At 44.4% G+C, this 6,000-nt stretch overlaps 1 protein-coding gene across 2 annotated transcripts in view; it reads right to left on the bottom strand.

The window, feature by feature from the left end:
* Positions 1-2,802, bottom strand: part of LOC143035263 (acetylcholine receptor subunit alpha-1-A-like) — a 44,362-nt gene extending 41,560 nt beyond the window's left edge. The window contains exon 1 of one of the 2 annotated variants that reach the window (XM_076202090.1): positions 2,676-2,802. The gene's annotated coding sequence lies outside the window, so the exon portion shown is untranslated. Of the gene's footprint in view, positions 1-2,431 lie in introns of both variants that reach the window. The other variant, XM_076202091.1, reaches the window with a different exon arrangement.
* Between the last annotated feature and the right edge of the window lie 3,198 nt (positions 2,803-6,000).

Consider the following 6,000-nt stretch of genomic DNA (forward strand, 5'->3'; position numbering starts at 1 on the left):
CAGTGTGGCTGCCTGGCTGTTCATCAAGCCATTCAAGGTCAGCAGGGCGCTGGGAGGGCCGACTGTCAGCCAAGACGTCTCTCTCGCTGGATCTTCTGCAGCGGCTGTGCTGACCACAATTGCAGGGCAAACGGAACAAACACAAGACCACGACCGGGAGCGATAATGTCTTCAACGACGGGAGTGATGTTGATGATGATGTCCACGGAGCGGGGCAGATGCTCAACACAATGTGGAAAGTAAACACGCGCAGGGGAACCAGGATGACATTAGATGATAACAATATTGTCACAATTTGTCGCAATTGTTCACAAATTGTCACAAATTATCACAAGCTTTCGTTTTCCAAAGTGCGATAATTCTGAACAATACTGATGACAAGAACAGTGATGATTAAATAATTGACTTAGAGGGATTTAATATTTCCTTCTTGACACAAAGTATTCATGACTGTATATTCATTTTCATCACTCTTTAAATGTGTATTTTTCTGTACAAAATGTACTATTTATATAATTGTATAATTCTACTGTAAGAAACATTTTTGTAGATATAGAAAAGCCTCTTGGAGAGACTTCTTCCCGCGTGTCTTGGCTGTGGAGTTATGGTCAAATAACGAGTCTCAACTAGGTCTGACGGTTCTTGAGCCGCAAAACAATTTCCCTCGAGGTACCGACCTGGTGCCCTGGCCGGAGGGGGAGGCTCGGGGCAACTCAAGATGCCTCGAAGAAGCCGAACCCGTCGTCGGATTGAAACATTGCCAGGAACGGCGTCGTTTACTTCTACCGGATTCCCATGGACTGGAAGAGAGCAACCTATTCTACAGGTCGGCGTACGAGGTGAAGGACTCTTCGTTCGGTCCACATTTCAGCGATTTTTGTTTTAGTGACATCCCTAAGACCAAGTCACTCAGCGTTCTTTTGTGACTGGAGACTAATCTCCATGTTAAACAGGAAAATATACCACTTATTTTTTTTTTCCGTCACCCTCCTTAAAAGTCTTCTTTACCACCTTGGTGACTCCAACCCTTCGGTGCGATATTGTCCCCAATCCCAAAGAACAGAAACGGTAGTTATTTCTGACAAAATTCAAATATTGTGCCAAGGGCGTCCTTCGACTTGGTAAGCTCGAGTCGGCCTCTAGCAACAGCGTTCTTCCCATAGCAGATTCTCTTTTTTTTTTCTTCTTCTTTTTTTCGTTAGCCAGAATAAAGCCTCAAGCGAACGGGACCGTATGGCGTCAACTACAATAAAATTCGTAAAAAAAAAAAGGCATGACAAGGTGACAGGGCTTCAACCTCAGCATTATACTCGAAAAACAATACTCGTATTCATACTGGGTACTGTGACAACTATAGATACTATGCGTTTCTACTTTTGTAGATTTCATCGTTATTCTAACGAAGCACCTTAATCTCTAGAAGACATATCAGGATGTACATTATTTTTCCCCTTTCACTGTACCCCAAATAACACGGTCTCAAATATTTTCCTTTTAGTATATTTACTTTTGTAACTAGTCCAGTCGGACTGTGCATGGCGTGAACGCTCGAGTTTATGGACAGTATATGTTGCCGCCCATGAGAGCTCCCGTAGATTTGGAAAGGTTCACGTTCTTTACAGATTCACTCTACCCTCTCCAGATTCCGTTGCAGACTTCGAGACTAATGTAAAGTTAGTGTGTTCAGATTCTAAATGACTATAAATTTCTTGTGTTTCCAAAGGAATGAAGCATTATCTTTTGGAAGTGTTGTTGACGTGAATTTTTTCAGCATCCTTTTTGGAGGGAGGACAACACAAGTCTCGCCGATTCATTGGCAATCCTCTCTGGCCTGTCATAAGTCATTCATACTTGTGCGCCATAGTTATATTGAGCTTATTACCTCCTTCAACAATTCATTTATTATTAAGTTTCTTCCTTTTCACCTTAAAAAAGTCTTGTGCAAATGGCTAATCTTTACTACCATGACGAAGTGACACGCACATCGCACTTCCCATTTTCTCCTGCATACTCTATTTGCCTTCTCTGTCTTTGGAATCACGTCATAGGTTTCACTACATTCTACCCTTAGCCCATCCCTCCATGTCTCCCCTGAAAGGACCATACCACAACGTGTTTAGTGCTAATCCATGTGACATGCACTCCACACAAGAACAAGACATATTTACACTGATATAGTACACTTAACCATTCCTAAGCCGACCTAAAATATTAGGAATATAATCACAATACACATTAGAAAATGACGCGCTGTGCTACACAGCCATTCCCAAACAACAACCACAACTCGCCCCTTACATCACCACAAAACAGTCTCACGTCACCATGTTGCATATGGATACATAAAACCTCGACACTCGAACATGTTATTAGAGGAATGGGAATTGAGCCAATCTCGTTACATATATAGAAAGAATACTAATTATCTTACGGTCCAGCCTGAGAGTGCGTGCAGCCCAAAATCGTAGTCTACAGTTACCACAACTTCGATAAAGATTCCTATACGATGACAGTTTGTTCTCTTGGTTCATTCAACATTACACTATTACACACTTCATGAAGTCTCACTGGAACACTGGACCCATGCACGACCAGGACCCCCATGGAATTACGTTCTTCAGTGCCCGGTTCTGAAACTGTGAAATTCACTCCTCACACGCGGTATAAACACGCACCATCTACACTGTCACGGCAGCGCATGCCGTCATTACAGATACGACCGTCTAGCAGGGCTGTGCATCCTTCGCCCCGCCACCAAACACTGGACGCGACGGTGGAGTAACTGGTGGTAGCGGACTCGTGCCCTAGACCACTACCACTTCTTCATTCCACCTCCTCCTCCCCTCCTCACCCTCTACGCCCTCTCCTGCCCCATATCCTATTCTTCCTCATTTTCTTCCTTTTTCTCTTCCGTCGCTTCCCCCCCCCTCCCTTCGCTTCTTCATCTTTCTTCCCCCCTTTCATTCTTCATTCTCCTCCATTCCTCTTCTTCCGCCTCACTTTTCCTCCCCCTCCTCCTTTATTTTTTCTCCTCCTTCCTCCTCACCACCAAAATCATCACCATGGTTCCTCCTCCATCGCTTCCCCGCTTACTCTCTCGTATTCGCATGGCCATTTCTCCTGACTCATTTATGTCCCCGTCTTCCTTCGCCATCCCTCGACGTTACTGGATTCATATCCCACCCTCCCTCTCCTCCTCTTCTCGCTCCTTATCCTCCAACTCCTAAACCTTTCGAGGACCACCCATTGCTTTCACTTTCACCAAGACCCATCCCGCCGGGACAAGTGTTTTGGGTCGACCGCGGTACCCACGTCGTTTCCCTGGACGCAGTGAACGACGAACAGCCGCTCCTCATCAGTGGCTGATGAAATGCATTTTGGGTCAGCGGTGCGTTCATTAAAACGTCAAATTCTGATGCACTTATGTGCCGCTGTTCTTCATGTAGGAAATGTAGGAGGCAAATGCCAGGAAGCCGGAAGCCGTCGTGGAGGCAGATAATCGCAACCTCTGATATGGACACTGTTGTACTGACGACGGCACTGGGTGATCTGTTGGAGGATCGGTTATAGTTCCACTCCGGCATGCAATCTTTCTTAGGTGCACACAAATCGAATGACGTTAATTTTAATATCTCTGCAGGGTAAATTAACTTCTACATTCTACATAATTTAAGTAGAAATCTCGCACAAAGGAGATGATTCTTTTACATATAAAAAATGTAGAGAAAATATTAAATGACCACTCCAGTCAATGTAATCAAAGGTCCCGAAGCTACGACTGTTGGCAAGGAACCAGGAGCGAAGTTTATCCATGACGTAATGTATCTACGTAAACAAAGAGGCACACTATCCGTGCCCCGGCCTTCCCACTTCCCTGTAGTAAATTACTGAATAAATAATTCCAGTTTCTAACCTACTCGCCCTCCCAGAGGTGCACCGATCCAGGTAGGTTCGCCAGGAGCACGGTGCAATCGAATCTCGCCAACCCACACCCAGACTGAATGAAATTGCCTGGCGTTGGCCACTAGAAAATCGTCAAACTCGTTACATTTGTACATGAAGGGTTGATTGGATAGCAGGTGAAGATATATTGTTATTCCTGCTTACGTTATAGTGGGAAATTTGTGCCAATGTTAGTCTGTCCAAGACTTTTCAATCATAACTCATTTCTGCATGGTTTATCATCTAATTTTAGTTAGTTTTACCATTTACCATTTTTTTTCTCTGAATGCAACGAATTTTGTAAATGATTTGTTAGTATACGAATCTCTTCCCCGAGTCATTCATAATTTGTACAAGTTCTCAAGATTCTCTAAACAGAATATTCTTGCTTACACCTCAAATGATAAACTGGCTCAGGCTAAATAATTTAACTCATATTTTCATTTATTGACATGGAATAAATAATTATTTACAACCAAGCCTGCATCACATTATAGACCTACATATAAAATCTGACTGTTATTTCTTTTGATTCCAATCCCTACTCTAATTTTAGTCCTTTGATCCCTAATGTATATGTCAAAGCGGATATGGGTAACTTGCATCTTCTAATAAATAATTATTTGGAATAAATAATTATTTACAACCAAGCCTGCATCACATTACAGACCTACATATAAAATCTGACTGTTATTTCATTTTATTCTAATCCCTACTCTAATATTAGTCCTTCGATCCCTAATGTATCTGTCAAAGCAGATATGGGTAACTTGCATCTTCTAATTCTCTTAGTGTCGTAGACTTGGGAAAGATCCTGGGCGGGAAGGAAATCCCAAGGTTTCCATGCAGGTGAATACTGTGTAGATAAATTCAGAAACATGCAGAAAGGTTGCATACTCTGTGATGATGTATCAGAAACTAATACTGTGTAACAGAAACAATGCGTACGAAATTCAGTTCTTTTGACTTTTTATTCAGTACGACATCTGTCATAGACGACTAATTCTAACTTCGTATTTTGGGTGACATTCACATTGTTATTGCTCGTATGGCTTGTTCACCAGTATTAATGATGGATATCGAGGTTTGATTTTAAAGCATGACATTAGACGGGCGCCAACAGAATGGCAAGTGCATCCACCCACATCCCAATGTGGGCCCCCACCCACCTACCCACCCACACACAAACACAAACACAAACACATCACGAAATAGTCCGCAGCTCTTGATCTCCACTTATCACATCCAATTTTTTTAATTCCTGTATAATTTCAGTTTAGACTATATCTAGACTATTCCAGAAGGTAAGATCTCTGTACAGGACACTGTTTGTGTGTTTTTCGCGTTTGAGTGTGTGTGTGTGGGGGGGGGAAGGTCCTGTGGTCGACACGACCCGTCGTTCAGAAACGACCCCATCTCCAGCTCCGCCCCGGCTTTGGTTGACAAAACCAGTAAATAGACGACCATGTGCATCATTTGGCCTGCACCTGCAGTTGCGCGCACACGTGCACGCAGCAAAGACTCTCTTGCACATGACATACCAATGGACACCTCTGACTCGCTTCTTCTCGTGTACAATCACACACACCCTACCTGCACCTTTCATGGCCACCTTCTTCGTTCAGTCACTCGTCTATCGGCTTCACCCCAACCCTCCCCTCCCCTCCCCCGCCCCCCTCTTGTCTCCCAACCACCCTCTCGTCTTTTCCAGTCTCCCTCCATCCCCTCCCTTCCTCTCTCGTCACTCCATCCCTTAATCTCCCTACGCCCTTGATTCCCGTCCCTCTTTATGTCCCTGGGACCCTCCTTGCCCACCTCTTCCTCCCGGCAACTACACCCTCCCGTCCACATCTTCGTGCCTCACCCACCCACCCACCCACCCTTCCACCCACCATTCGGTTCTCCACAGCCATGTTCAACAATACCCTACCTTCGCCCACCCACGCATGCGCAAGGTCTGTTCTCTTGGCAGCAGAAGATCCACGGAACATGCGCATACTCAATACACCGTTACTGGCGCCAAACAGTACACGCAGGAATCAATCCGCAGAGAACGGG

Source organism: Oratosquilla oratoria, chromosome 18, assembly GCF_046742065.1.
Source record: "Oratosquilla oratoria isolate Oo_2021 chromosome 18, ASM4674206v1, whole genome shotgun sequence".
In the NCBI taxonomy this organism is placed as follows: domain Eukaryota; kingdom Metazoa; phylum Arthropoda; class Malacostraca; order Stomatopoda; family Squillidae; genus Oratosquilla; species Oratosquilla oratoria.